We start from the raw sequence: 12,203 nt of genomic DNA, 5'->3' as shown, positions 1-12,203 counted from the left end.
GGCCCTGATGTATAAGCTTGGACAAGTATTTGAGCAAGTGTTAAAACCAGAGGAGCTGAGGCCTTATCTTTCCTACATAGTACATCCTTGTCAAGCAAGCGAGAAGTTAAAGGCTGGCAGTGGTGGGATTTGAACCCACGCCTCCGAGGAGACTGGAGCCTTAATCCAGCGCCTTAGACCGCTCGGCCACACTACCCTGCGGATGTCTACTCTTGCGTGCTTTAAGACACGTTTTTCAAGAGTCAAAGGTTAAGCGGTTAATTACTGTGCCGTCAACAGGTTATCATCTGGGGATATGCTGCATGTTGGCAGCCATTCTCAGTTCCATAAGGAAGAACGCATAACAGTACTGACTTTTGTTCCATTGCTCTGATACCACTGAGTGCAGCACCTACTGTCCGATCGCTTTTCCCGATCGATTTTTCGATCGAAAATCAGATCGGATATGCATTAAATTATCTATCGAACCAACTATCTGCCAAAAAATCTCATGGTGTATTCCCATCATGAGACCCTGGAGGAAGCCTTAAAATAATTTTTGCATCTCAAGGAAACCGACCTTACTGGGGCAAGTGGGGAAAATGCCAGGGAACCCCTGAAAAGTCCTGAAGGAAGCTTGGGCTTCCAGGGAACCCTGGTTGAGAAAACCTGCTTTGGCCTGGCGTACAATAAAAGACATCCTCTCAAACCCCTAACTGCCCACGTAGTTAATGTATCAGCTTTTATGCAAAAGTAATGTCACCTGTCTAAAAAAATCACAATTGTCCACTTACGTACAATGTACAATGTAGCCCGTAGCACTGGAATAGCTGCTATTGCACGTATACCTAAAATGCCATTCACCTACAATTGAGAGGAAACATTTGCCTACTATTGGGTAATAGGGGCAGATCTCACCTCAGTAATCTAAATGAGATCTTTGCCCTGTTTACTTTGTAGAAAGTCCTATCTGTTGCCACTGTTGCTGTCAAAAGGTCCTCCACAGCCAGGAGTTATGAGCTGTGGCACATTGTCAGAATCCAGTGGAAAAGTGCATGTAAAGGTCTTAAGCCATTTTAAGCACTTTTTTTTTCTAAACTGTATTCCTTTGTAGCGGTGAAAGAAAGTGTGGTGCTGGGTACGCCTCATTCATGTTGTTGTGCAAGCTGATGGAGGAAAAGAGAAGTATTTGAGCTTTCTTGTTGATGAAGGGACGTAGGAGATCCAGAAGAGGCCTGTGAGGCAAGATAGAAGTTGCAGACTGGCAGTGGTGGGATTTGAACCCACGCCTCCAAAGAGACTGGAGCCTAAATCCAGCGCCTTAGACCGCTCGGCCACACTACCTTGCCGATATCGATCTTTTGTGTGCTTTTAAAATGAGGTTTGTATGAGTGGAATGTTGAGTGGTTCATTATTGTGCCATCAACAAGTAATCAACTGGGGACATGCTGCATGTATGCACCTATTCTCATTACCGCGGAAAGAGAAAACACTTGACAGTACTGGCTTTGGTTCTATGCCTCTGATGACAGCACCTAGGAAAGTGCAGGTAAAGCACTCTATGCCACAGCAGAATCAATGGATTAGTCTTCTCAAATGCTACATTTGAGAAGACTAATCCATTAATCTCTGACCAAGATAAGCTCCTCAAGTGGCCCTGATGTATAAGCTTGGACAAGTATTTGAGCAAGTGTTAAAACCAGAGGAGCTGAGGCCTTATCTTTCCTACATAGTACATCCTTGTCAAGCAAGCGAGAAGTTAAAGGCTGGCAGTGGTGGGATTTGAACCCACGCCTCCGAGGAGACTGGAGCCTTAATCCAGCGCCTTAGACCGCTCGGCCACACTACCCTGCGGATGTCTACTCTTGCGTGCTTTAAGACACGTTTTTCAAGAGTCAAAGGTTAAGCGGTTAATTACTGTGCCGTCAACAGGTTATCATCTGGGGATATGCTGCATGTTGGCAGCCATTCTCAGTTCCATAAGGAAGAACGCATAACAGTACTGACTTTTGTTCCATTGCTCTGATACCACTGAGTGCAGCACCTACTGTCCGATCGCTTTTCCCGATCGATTTTTCGATCGAAAATCAGATCGGATATGCATTAAATTATCTATCGAACCAACTATCTGCCAAAAAATCTCATGGTGTATTCCCATCATGAGACCCTGGAGGAAGCCTTAAAATAATTTTTGCATCTCAAGGAAACCGACCTTACTGGGGCAAGTGGGGAAAATGCCAGGGAACCCCTGAAAAGTCCTGAAGGAAGCTTGGGCTTCCAGGGAACCCTGGTTGAGAAAACCTGCTTTGGCCTGGCGTACAATAAAAGACATCCTCTCAAACCCCTAACTGCCCACGTAGTTAATGTATCAGCTTTTATGCAAAAGTAATGTCACCTGTCTAAAAAAATCACAATTGTCCACTTACGTACAATGTACAATGTAGCCCGTAGCACTGGAATAGCTGCTATTGCACGTATACCTAAAATGCCATTCACCTACAATTGAGAGGAAACATTTGCCTACTATTGGGTAATAGGGGCAGATCTCACCTCAGTAATCTAAATGAGATCTTTGCCCTGTTTACTTTGTAGAAAGTCCTATCTGTTGCCACTGTTGCTGTCAAAAGGTCCTCCACAGCCAGGAGTTATGAGCTGTGGCACATTGTCAGAATCCAGTGGAAAAGTGCATGTAAAGGTCTTAAGCCATTTTAAGCACTTTTTTTTTCTAAACTGTATTCCTTTGTAGCGGTGAAAGAAAGTGTGGTGCTGGGTACGCCTCATTCATGTTGTTGTGCAAGCTGATGGAGGAAAAGAGAAGTATTTGAGCTTTCTTGTTGATGAAGGGACGTAGGAGATCCAGAAGAGGCCTGTGAGGCAAGATAGAAGTTGCAGACTGGCAGTGGTGGGATTTGAACCCACGCCTCCAAAGAGACTGGAGCCTAAATCCAGCGCCTTAGACCGCTCGGCCACACTACCTTGCCGATATCGATCTTTTGTGTGCTTTTAAAATGAGGTTTGTATGAGTGGAATGTTGAGTGGTTCATTATTGTGCCATCAACAAGTAATCAACTGGGGACATGCTGCATGTATGCACCTATTCTCATTACCGCGGAAAGAGAAAACACTTGACAGTACTGGCTTTGGTTCTATGCCTCTGATGACAGCACCTAGGAAAGTGCAGGTAAAGCACTCTATGCCACAGCAGAATCAATGGATTAGTCTTCTCAAATGCTACATTTGAGAAGACTAATCCATTAATCTCTGACCAAGATAAGCTCCTCAAGTGGCCCTGATGTATAAGCTTGGACAAGTATTTGAGCAAGTGTTAAAACCAGAGGAGCTGAGGCCTTATCTTTCCTACATAGTACATCCTTGTCAAGCAAGCGAGAAGTTAAAGGCTGGCAGTGGTGGGATTTGAACCCACGCCTCCGAGGAGACTGGAGCCTTAATCCAGCGCCTTAGACCGCTCGGCCACACTACCCTGCGGATGTCTACTCTTGCGTGCTTTAAGACACGTTTTTCAAGAGTCAAAGGTTAAGCGGTTAATTACTGTGCCGTCAACAGGTTATCATCTGGGGATATGCTGCATGTTGGCAGCCATTCTCAGTTCCATAAGGAAGAACGCATAACAGTACTGACTTTTGTTCCATTGCTCTGATACCACTGAGTGCAGCACCTACTGTCCGATCGCTTTTCCCGATCGATTTTTCGATCGAAAATCAGATCGGATATGCATTAAATTATCTATCGAACCAACTATCTGCCAAAAAATCTCATGGTGTATTCCCATCATGAGACCCTGGAGGAAGCCTTAAAATAATTTTTGCATCTCAAGGAAACCGACCTTACTGGGGCAAGTGGGGAAAATGCCAGGGAACCCCTGAAAAGTCCTGAAGGAAGCTTGGGCTTCCAGGGAACCCTGGTTGAGAAAACCTGCTTTGGCCTGGCGTACAATAAAAGACATCCTCTCAAACCCCTAACTGCCCACGTAGTTAATGTATCAGCTTTTATGCAAAAGTAATGTCACCTGTCTAAAAAAATCACAATTGTCCACTTACGTACAATGTACAATGTAGCCCGTAGCACTGGAATAGCTGCTATTGCACGTATACCTAAAATGCCATTCACCTACAATTGAGAGGAAACATTTGCCTACTATTGGGTAATAGGGGCAGATCTCACCTCAGTAATCTAAATGAGATCTTTGCCCTGTTTACTTTGTAGAAAGTCCTATCTGTTGCCACTGTTGCTGTCAAAAGGTCCTCCACAGCCAGGAGTTATGAGCTGTGGCACATTGTCAGAATCCAGTGGAAAAGTGCATGTAAAGGTCTTAAGCCATTTTAAGCACTTTTTTTTTCTAAACTGTATTCCTTTGTAGCGGTGAAAGAAAGTGTGGTGCTGGGTACGCCTCATTCATGTTGTTGTGCAAGCTGATGGAGGAAAAGAGAAGTATTTGAGCTTTCTTGTTGATGAAGGGACGTAGGAGATCCAGAAGAGGCCTGTGAGGCAAGATAGAAGTTGCAGACTGGCAGTGGTGGGATTTGAACCCACGCCTCCAAAGAGACTGGAGCCTAAATCCAGCGCCTTAGACCGCTCGGCCACACTACCTTGCCGATATCGATCTTTTGTGTGCTTTTAAAATGAGGTTTGTATGAGTGGAATGTTGAGTGGTTCATTATTGTGCCATCAACAAGTAATCAACTGGGGACATGCTGCATGTATGCACCTATTCTCATTACCGCGGAAAGAGAAAACACTTGACAGTACTGGCTTTGGTTCTATGCCTCTGATGACAGCACCTAGGAAAGTGCAGGTAAAGCACTCTATGCCACAGCAGAATCAATGGATTAGTCTTCTCAAATGCTACATTTGAGAAGACTAATCCATTAATTTCTGACCAAGATAAGCTCCTCAAGTGGCCCTGATGTATAAGCTTGGACAAGTATTTGAGCAAGTGTTAAAACCAGAGGAGCTGAGGCCTTATCTTTCCTACATAGTACATCCTTGTCAAGCAAGCGAGAAGTTAAAGGCTGGCAGTGGTGGGATTTGAACCCACGCCTCCGAGGAGACTGGAGCCTTAATCCAGCGCCTTAGACCGCTCGGCCACACTACCCTGCGGATGTCTACTCTTGCGTGCTTTAAGACACGTTTTTCAAGAGTCAAAGGTTAAGCGGTTAATTTCTGTGCCGTCAACAGGTTATCATCTGGGGATATGCTGCATGTTGGCAGCCATTCTCAGTTCCATAAGGAAGAACGCATAACAGTACTGACTTTTGTTCCATTGCTCTGATACCACTGAGTGCAGCACCTACTGTCCGATCGCTTTTCCCGATCGATTTTTCGATCGAAAATCAGATCGGATATGCATTAAATTATCTATCGAACCAACTATCTGCCAAAAAATCTCATGGTGTATTCCCATCATGAGACCCTGGAGGAAGCCTTAAAATAATTTTTGCATCTCAAGGAAACCGACCTTACTGGGGCAAGTGGGGAAAATGCCAGGGAACCCCTGAAAAGTCCTGAAGGAAGCTTGGGCTTCCAGGGAACCCTGGTTGAGAAAACCTGCTTTGGCCTGGCGTACAATAAAAGACATCCTCTCAAACCCCTAACTGCCCACGTAGTTAATGTATCAGCTTTTATGCAAAAGTAATGTCACCTGTCTAAAAAAATCACAATTGTCCACTTACGTACAATGTACAATGTAGCCCGTAGCACTGGAATAGATGCTATTGCACGTATACCTAAAATGCCATTCACCTACAATTGAGAGGAAACATTTGCCTACTATTGGGTAATAGGGGCAGATCTCACCTCAGTAATCTAAATGAGATCTTTGCCCTGTTTACTTTGTAGAAAGTCCTATCTGTTGCCACTGTTGCTGTCAAAAGGTCCTCCACAGCCAGGAGTTATGAGCTGTGGCACATTGTCAGAATCCAGTGGAAAAGTGCATGTAAAGGTCTTAAGCCATTTTAAGCACTTTTTTTTTCTAAACTGTATTCCTTTGTAGCGGTGAAAGAAAGTGTGGTGCTGGGTACGCCTCATTCATGTTGTTGTGCAAGCTGATGGAGGAAAAGAGAAGTATTTAAGCTTTCTTGTTGATGAAGGGACGTAGGAGATCCACAAGAGGCCTGTGAGGCAAGATAGAAGTTGCAGACTGGCAGTGGTGGGATTTGAACCCACGCCTCTAAAGAGACTGGAGCCTAAATCCAGCGCCTTAGACCGCTCGGCCACACTACCTTGCCGATATCGATCTTTTGTGTGCTTTTAAAATGAGGTTTGTATGAGTGGAATGTTGAGTGGTTCATTATTGTGCCATCAACAAGTAATCAACTGGGGACATGCTGCATGTATGCACCTATTCTCATTACCGCGGAAAGAGAAAACACTTGACAGTACTGGCTTTGGTTCTATGCCTCTGATGACAGCACCTAGGAAAGTGCAGGTAAAGCACTCTATGCCACAGCAGAATCAATGGATTAGTCTTCTCAAATGCTACATTTGAGAAGACTAATCCATTAATTTCTGACCAAGATAAGCTCCTCAAGTGGCCCTGATGTATAAGCTTGGAAAAGTATTTGAGCAAGTGTTAAAACCAGAGGAGCTGAGGCCTTATCTTTCCTACATAGTACATCCTTGTCAAGCAAGCGAGAAGTTAAAGGCTGGCAGTGGTGGGATTTGAACCCACGCCTCCGAGGAGACTGGAACCTTAATCCAGCGCCTTAGACCGCTCGGCCACACTACCCTGCGGATATCTACTCTTGCGTGCTTTAAAGAGACTCTGTAACAAATTGTTTATCTTTATTTCTTCTATGCTATAAGTTCCTATGCCTTTTCTAATGTGGTCTGGCTTACTGCAGCTTTTCCTAATTGCACAGTAGCTGTGTTATCTCTGTTATATGATCTAATCTTCTCTCTATAGTCGGCACAGTCAGGCTGAGGCAGTCAGACTGGAATGTGCAGGGCTGCTTGTGATTAGCTAGAAGCTGTACACACCCCCTGCAGGCTCTGTGTGACTAACACACTCTGCTTAGCTGAGCCTATTAGAAGCTGGTTAGTTTGTTTGTAAACACTGCCTAAAACTGGCAATTACAAGCCAGGTTTGCAGCAGAGAATGGCAGAAACAGCACAGAGGGGACCAGGAGCACATAATGAATAGAATGGTATGCTTTTTATTGTAAGAATTTCAGAGTACAGATTCTCTTTAAGACACGTTTTTCAAGAGTCAAAGGTTAAGCGGTTAATTACTGTGCCGTCAACAGGTTATCATCTGGGGATATGCTGCATGTTGGCAGCCATTCTCAGTTCCATAAGGAAGAACGCATAACAGTACTGACTTTTGTTCCATTGCTCTGATACCACTGAGTGCAGCACCTACTGTCCGATCGCTTTTCCCGATCGATTTTTCGATCGAAAATCAGATCGGATATGCATTAAATTATCTATCGAACCAACTATCTGCCAAAAAATCTCATGGTGTATTCCCATCATGAGACCCTGGAGGAAGCCTTCAAATAATTTTTGCATCTCAAGGAAACCGACCTTACTGGGGCAAGTGGGGAAAATGCCAGGGAACCCCTGAAAAGTCCTGAAGGAAGCTTGGGCTTCCAGGGAACCCTGGTTGAGAAAACCTGCTTTGGCCTGGCGTACAATAAAAGACATCCTCTCAAACCCCTAACTGCCCACGTAGTTAATGTATCAGCTTTTATGCAAAAGTAATGTCACCTGTCTAAAAAAATCACAATTGTCCACTTACGTACAATGTACAATGTAGCCCGTAGCACTGGAATAGATGCTATTGCACGTATACCTAAAATGCCATTCACCTACAATTGAGAGGAAACATTTGCCTACTATTGGGTAATAGGGGCAGATCTCACATCAGTAATCTAAATGAGATCTTTGCCCTGTTTACTTTGTAGAAAGTCCTATCTGTTGCCACTGTTGCTGTCAAAAGGTCCTCCACAGCCAGGAGTTATGAGCTGTGGCACATTGTCAGAATCCAGTGGAAAAGTGCATGTAAAGGTCTTAAGCCATTTTAAGCACTTTTTTTTTTCTAAACTGTATTCCTTTGTAGCGGTGAAAGAAAGTGTGGTGCTGGGTACGCCTCATTCATGTTGTTGTGCAAGCTGATGGAGGAAAAGAGAAGTATTTGAGCTTTCTTGTTGATGAAGGGACGTAGGAGATCCACAAGAGGCCTGTGAGGCAAGATAGAAGTTGCAGACTGGCAGTGGTGGGATTTGAACCCACGCCTCCAAAGAGACTGGAGCCTAAATCCAGCGCCTTAGACCGCTCGGCCACACTACCTTGCCAATATCGATCTTTTGTGTGCTTTTAAAATGAGGTTTGTATGAGTGGAATGTTGAGTGGTTCATTATTGTGCCATCAACAAGTAATCAACTGGGGACATGCTGCATGTATGCACCTATTCTCATTACCGCGGAAAGAGAAAACACTTGACAGTACTGGCTTTGGTTCTATGCCTCTGATGACAGCACCTAGGAAAGTGCAGGTAAAGCACTCTATGCCACAGCAGAATCAATGGATTAGTCTTCTCAAATGCTACATTTGAGAAGACTAATCCATTAATCTCTGACCAAGATAAGCTCCTCAAGTGGCCCTGATGTATAAGCTTGGACAAGTATTTGAGCAAGTGTTAAAACCAGAGGAGCTGAGGCCTTATCTTTCCTACATAGTACATCCTTGTCAAGCAAGCGAGAAGTTAAAGGCTGGCAGTGGTGGGATTTGAACCCACGCCTCCGAGGAGACTGGAGCCTTAATCCAGCGCCTTAGACCGCTCGGCCACACTACCCTGCGGATGTCTACTCTTGCGTGCTTTAAGACACGTTTTTCAAGAGTCAAAGGTTAAGCGGTTAATTACTGTGCCGTCAACAGGTTATCATCTGGGGATATGCTGCATGTTGGCAGCCATTCTCAGTTCCATAAGGAAGAACGCATAACAGTACTGACTTTTGTTCCATTGCTCTGATACCACTGAGTGCAGCACCTACTGTCCGATCGCTTTTCCCGATCGATTTTTCGATCGAAAATCAGATCGGATATGCATTAAATTATCTATCGAACCAACTATCTGCCAAAAAATCTCATGGTGTATTCCCATCATGAGACCCTGGAGGAAGCCTTAAAATAATTTTTGCATCTCAAGGAAACCGACCTTACTGGGGCAAGTGGGGAAAATGCCAGGGAACCCCTGAAAAGTCCTGAAGGAAGCTTGGGCTTCCAGGGAACCCTGGTTGAGAAAACCTGCTTTGGCCTGGCGTACAATAAAAGACATCCTCTCAAACCCCTAACTGCCCACGTAGTTAATGTATCAGCTTTTATGCAAAAGTAATGTCACCTGTCTAAAAAAATCACAATTGTCCACTTACGTACAATGTACAATGTAGCCCGTAGCACTGGAATAGCTGCTATTGCACGTATACCTAAAATGCCATTCACCTACAATTGAGAGGAAACATTTGCCTACTATTGGGTAATAGGGGCAGATCTCACCTCAGTAATCTAAATGAGATCTTTGCCCTGTTTACTTTGTAGAAAGTCCTATCTGTTGCCACTGTTGCTGTCAAAAGGTCCTCCACAGCCAGGAGTTATGAGCTGTGGCACATTGTCAGAATCCAGTGGAAAAGTGCATGTAAAGGTCTTAAGCCATTTTAAGCACTTTTTTTTTCTAAACTGTATTCCTTTGTAGCGGTGAAAGAAAGTGTGGTGCTGGGTACGCCTCATTCATGTTGTTGTGCAAGCTGATGGAGGAAAAGAGAAGTATTTGAGCTTTCTTGTTGATGAAGGGACGTAGGAGATCCACAAGAGGCCTGTGAGGCAAGATAGAAGTTGCAGACTGGCAGTGGTGGGATTTGAACCCACGCCTCCAAAGAGACTGGAGCCTAAATCCAGCGCCTTAGACCGCTCGGCCACACTACCTTGCCGATATCGATCTTTTGTGTGCTTTTAAAATGAGGTTTGTATGAGTGGAATGTTGAGTGGTTCATTATTGTGCCATCAACAAGTAATCAACTGGGGACATGCTGCATGTATGCACCTATTCTCATTACCGCGGAAAGAGAAAACACTTGACAGTACTGGCTTTGGTTCTATGCCTCTGATGACAGCACCTAGGAAAGTGCAGGTAAAGCACTCTATGCCACAGCAGAATCAATGGATTAGTCTTCTCAAATGCTACATTTGAGAAGACTAATCCATTAATTTCTGACCAAGATAAGCTCCTCAAGTGGCCCTGATGTATAAGCTTGGACAAGTATTTGAGCAAGTGTTAAAACCAGAGGAGCTGAGGCCTTATCTTTCCTACATAGTACATCCTTGTCAAGCAAGCGAGAAGTTAAAGGCTGGCAGTGGTGGGATTTGAACCCACGCCTCCGAGGAGACTGGAACCTTAATCCAGCGCCTTAGACCGCTCGGCCACACTACCCTGCGGATGTCTACTCTTGCGTGCTTTAAGACACGTTTTTCAAGAGTCAAAGGTTAAGCGGTTAATTACTGTGCCGTCAACAGGTTATCATCTGGGGATATGCTGCATGTTGGCAGCCATTCTCAGTTCCATAAGGAAGAACGCATAACAGTACTGACTTTTGTTCCATTGCTCTGATACCACTGAGTGCAGCACCTACTGTCCGATCGCTTTTCCCGATCGATTTTCCGATCGAAAATCAGATCGGATATGCATTAAATTATCTATCGAACCAACTATCTGCCAAAAAATCTCATGGTGTATTCCCATCATGAGACCCTGGAGGAAGCCTTCAAATAATTTTTGCATCTCAAGGAAACCGACCTTACTGGGGCAAGTGGGGAAAATGCCAGGGAACCCCTGAAAAGTCCTGAAGGAAGCTTGGGCTTCCAGGGAACCCTGGTTGAGAAAACCTGCTTTGGCCTGGCGTACAATAAAAGACATCCTCTCAAACCCCTAACTGCCCACGTAGTTAATGTATCAGCTTTTATGCAAAAGTAATGTCACCTGTCTAAAAAAATCACAATTGTCCACTTACGTACAATGTACAATGTAGCCCGTAGCACTGGAATAGATGCTATTGCACGTATACCTAAAATGCCATTCACCTACAATTGAGAGGAAACATTTGCCTACTATTGGGTAATAGGGGCAGATCTCACCTCAGTAATCTAAATGAGATCTTTGCCCTGTTTACTTTGTAGAAAGTCCTATCTGTTGCCACTGTTGCTGTCAAAAGGTCCTCCACAGCCAGGAGTTATGAGCTGTGGCACATTGTCAGAATCCAGTGGAAAAGTGCATGTAAAGGTCTTAAGCCATTTTAAGCACTTTTTTTTTCTAAACTGTATTCCTTTGTAGCGGTGAAAGAAAGTGTGGTGCTAGGTACGCCTCATTCATGTTGTTGTGCAAGCTGATGGAGGAAAAGAGAAGTATTTGAGCTTTCTTGTTGATGAAGGGACGTAGGAGATCCACAAGAGGCCTGTGAGGCAAGATAGAAGTTGCAGACTGGCAGTGGTGGGATTTTAACGCACGCCTCCAAAGAGACTGGAGCCTAAATCCAGCGCCTTAGACCGCTCGGCCACACTACCTTGCCGATATCGATCTTTTGTGTGCTTTTAAAATGAGGTTTGTATGAGTGGAATGTTGAGTGGTTCATTATTGTGCCATCAACAAGTAATCAACTGGGGACATGCTGCATGTATGCACCTATTCTCATTACCGCGGAAAGAGAAAACACTTGACAGTACTGGCTTTGGTTCTATGCCTCTGATGACAGCACCTAGGAAAGTGCAGGTAAAGCACTCTATGCCACAGCAGAATCAATGGATTAGTCTTCTCAAATGCTACATTTGAGAAGACTAATCCATTAATTTCTGACCAAGATAAGCTCCTCAAGTGGCCCTGATGTATAAGCTTGGACAAGTATTTGAGCAAGTGTTAAAACCAGAGGAGCTGAGGCCTTATCTTTCCTACATAGTACATCCTTGTCAAGCAAGCGAGAAGTTAAAGGCTGGCAGTGGTGGGATTTGAACCCACGCCTCCGAGGAGACTGGAGCCTTAATCCAGCGCCTTAGACCGCTCGGCCACACTACTCTGCGGATGTCTACTCTTGCGTGCTTTAAGACACGTTTTTCAAGAGTCAAAGGTTAAGCGGTTAATTACTGTGCCGTCAACAGGTTATCATCTGGGGATATGCTGCATGTTAGCAGCCATTCTCAGTTCCATAAGGAAGAACGCATAA

General features: G+C 44.5%; 15 non-coding genes across 15 annotated transcripts; all 15 read right to left on the bottom strand.

The window, feature by feature from the left end:
- Positions 1-114: 114 nt before the first annotated feature.
- TRNAL-AAG (transfer RNA leucine (anticodon AAG)) lies at positions 115-196 on the bottom strand. The gene has a single exon. It is a non-coding gene; the product is annotated as a tRNA-Leu (tRNA).
- Positions 197-1,241: 1,045 nt separating this feature from the next.
- TRNAL-UAG (transfer RNA leucine (anticodon UAG)) lies at positions 1,242-1,323 on the bottom strand. The gene has a single exon. It is a non-coding gene; the product is annotated as a tRNA-Leu (tRNA).
- A 423-nt stretch (positions 1,324-1,746) lies between these two features.
- TRNAL-AAG (transfer RNA leucine (anticodon AAG)) lies at positions 1,747-1,828 on the bottom strand. Its single transcript has one exon. It is a non-coding gene; the product is annotated as a tRNA-Leu (tRNA).
- Positions 1,829-2,873: 1,045 nt separating this feature from the next.
- Positions 2,874-2,955, bottom strand: TRNAL-UAG (transfer RNA leucine (anticodon UAG)). Its single transcript has one exon. It is a non-coding gene; the product is annotated as a tRNA-Leu (tRNA).
- Positions 2,956-3,378: 423 nt separating this feature from the next.
- Positions 3,379-3,460, bottom strand: TRNAL-AAG (transfer RNA leucine (anticodon AAG)). The gene has a single exon. It is a non-coding gene; the product is annotated as a tRNA-Leu (tRNA).
- Positions 3,461-4,505: 1,045 nt separating this feature from the next.
- Positions 4,506-4,587, bottom strand: TRNAL-UAG (transfer RNA leucine (anticodon UAG)). Its single transcript has one exon. It is a non-coding gene; the product is annotated as a tRNA-Leu (tRNA).
- Positions 4,588-5,010: 423 nt separating this feature from the next.
- On the bottom strand, positions 5,011-5,092 carry TRNAL-AAG (transfer RNA leucine (anticodon AAG)). The gene has a single exon. It is a non-coding gene; the product is annotated as a tRNA-Leu (tRNA).
- Positions 5,093-6,137: 1,045 nt separating this feature from the next.
- On the bottom strand, positions 6,138-6,219 carry TRNAL-UAG (transfer RNA leucine (anticodon UAG)). Its single transcript has one exon. It is a non-coding gene; the product is annotated as a tRNA-Leu (tRNA).
- Positions 6,220-6,642: 423 nt separating this feature from the next.
- On the bottom strand, positions 6,643-6,724 carry TRNAL-AAG (transfer RNA leucine (anticodon AAG)). Its single transcript has one exon. It is a non-coding gene; the product is annotated as a tRNA-Leu (tRNA).
- A 1,480-nt stretch (positions 6,725-8,204) lies between these two features.
- TRNAL-UAG (transfer RNA leucine (anticodon UAG)) lies at positions 8,205-8,286 on the bottom strand. Its single transcript has one exon. It is a non-coding gene; the product is annotated as a tRNA-Leu (tRNA).
- Positions 8,287-8,709: 423 nt separating this feature from the next.
- Positions 8,710-8,791, bottom strand: TRNAL-AAG (transfer RNA leucine (anticodon AAG)). Its single transcript has one exon. It is a non-coding gene; the product is annotated as a tRNA-Leu (tRNA).
- Positions 8,792-9,836: 1,045 nt separating this feature from the next.
- Positions 9,837-9,918, bottom strand: TRNAL-UAG (transfer RNA leucine (anticodon UAG)). Its single transcript has one exon. It is a non-coding gene; the product is annotated as a tRNA-Leu (tRNA).
- Positions 9,919-10,341: 423 nt separating this feature from the next.
- Positions 10,342-10,423, bottom strand: TRNAL-AAG (transfer RNA leucine (anticodon AAG)). Its single transcript has one exon. It is a non-coding gene; the product is annotated as a tRNA-Leu (tRNA).
- A 1,045-nt stretch (positions 10,424-11,468) lies between these two features.
- Positions 11,469-11,550, bottom strand: TRNAL-UAG (transfer RNA leucine (anticodon UAG)). The gene has a single exon. It is a non-coding gene; the product is annotated as a tRNA-Leu (tRNA).
- A 423-nt stretch (positions 11,551-11,973) lies between these two features.
- TRNAL-AAG (transfer RNA leucine (anticodon AAG)) lies at positions 11,974-12,055 on the bottom strand. Its single transcript has one exon. It is a non-coding gene; the product is annotated as a tRNA-Leu (tRNA).
- Positions 12,056-12,203: the final 148 nt, after the last annotated feature.

Source organism: Hyperolius riggenbachi, chromosome 12, assembly GCF_040937935.1.
Source record: "Hyperolius riggenbachi isolate aHypRig1 chromosome 12, aHypRig1.pri, whole genome shotgun sequence".
In the NCBI taxonomy this organism is placed as follows: domain Eukaryota; kingdom Metazoa; phylum Chordata; class Amphibia; order Anura; family Hyperoliidae; genus Hyperolius; species Hyperolius riggenbachi.
This window is presented reverse-complemented; position numbering and strand designations above follow the sequence as displayed.